The sequence below is a fragment of the Acyrthosiphon pisum genome, unplaced genomic scaffold (assembly GCF_005508785.2).
Source record: "Acyrthosiphon pisum isolate AL4f unplaced genomic scaffold, pea_aphid_22Mar2018_4r6ur Scaffold_15393;HRSCAF=16050, whole genome shotgun sequence".
Classification (NCBI taxonomy): domain Eukaryota; kingdom Metazoa; phylum Arthropoda; class Insecta; order Hemiptera; family Aphididae; genus Acyrthosiphon; species Acyrthosiphon pisum.
In genome coordinates, this window is record NW_021764203.1 from 1 (window position 1) to 1,055 (window position 1,055).

At 26.2% G+C, this 1,055-nt stretch overlaps 1 long non-coding RNA gene across 1 annotated transcript; it reads left to right on the forward strand.

Annotated features, from left to right (window-relative positions):
• Positions 1–364: 364 nt before the first annotated feature.
• Positions 365–1,055, forward strand: LOC107885804. The gene is made up of 2 exons (XR_001680523.2): positions 365–850; positions 992–1,055. It is a non-coding gene; the product is annotated as an uncharacterized LOC107885804 (long non-coding RNA).

Sequence of the window (1,055 nt, forward strand, 5' to 3'; positions counted from 1 at the left end):
TTTTTTTTTATAAGCATTTAAAGATCAAATTTTGACAAAATTTATCAAATTTTAATTTAAAAATTATTTTGTACTTAAAAATTTATAAAATGTTCAATTTTTGTATCTAAGAATTAAAAATTTAAAACAAGATTCCACGTAAGTAATTAATTCTGTTACCAAAAAATCCAAAATATACATTTAAACAGTTTATTTTTATAGTCATTTTAAGTACAAATTTGGACGAAATTACATATTAAAAACCTAGGATAACTATTTTAGCGACCCCCTGCTAAAAAAAAAATCAAGTATGTCATAAATAAATAATATTTTTATTATTATTCATTTTATCATTGAATTTTTATAAAATACAATACTTGATAATAAATACATAATAAATGAATAAAATAAATTATAAAAAAATACAAAAATACTGAAATAAGCGTAATCGTAACCACAAGTCGCGACCCATCAAAAAAATTTCGCAACTATGGTTTGGGAAACGCTGATCTATACTGTATCCACGAATTAAGATAATATACCCACTACTGTAGATACTACTATAGCCTACTATATACCTACTTAAGTCCGTGATCGGGTGATTCCACAGGATATTAGGTATTATTATTTATTATTGTTATGTGGTATTGGGGGATACTGTGATAGTGGTAATAGTTGAATTTTTTTAGGTTATGTTAATTTATCGTTTATTTGAAGTCCGTAGATGATACAATGAGCCATAAGCGAAGGCGATAGTGTTTCGTACCGTTTTGCTTTATTTGAGTTTATTATAATATCGTGATTCGTGATGCATTTTATGTATTTAATATTTATGCTAATTCCTTTTTCTTCTTGAAGTTGTTAATGTTAGGTAAGAATTACGTATTTACAAGGTACAAACTATAACTCTGCGCATTTGCTTGAAATCATCATTCGAGAATAGTACCATTTGTTTATAATTTCTCGTTTGTTTATTTATTTATTTTATGTCCGCTTAATATTTTTGAAAAAGCGTTCAAACCGTCTTGCAATGAGTGAAAAACCCTCGCAAAGTAAACCAATCATTGTCAGGAATA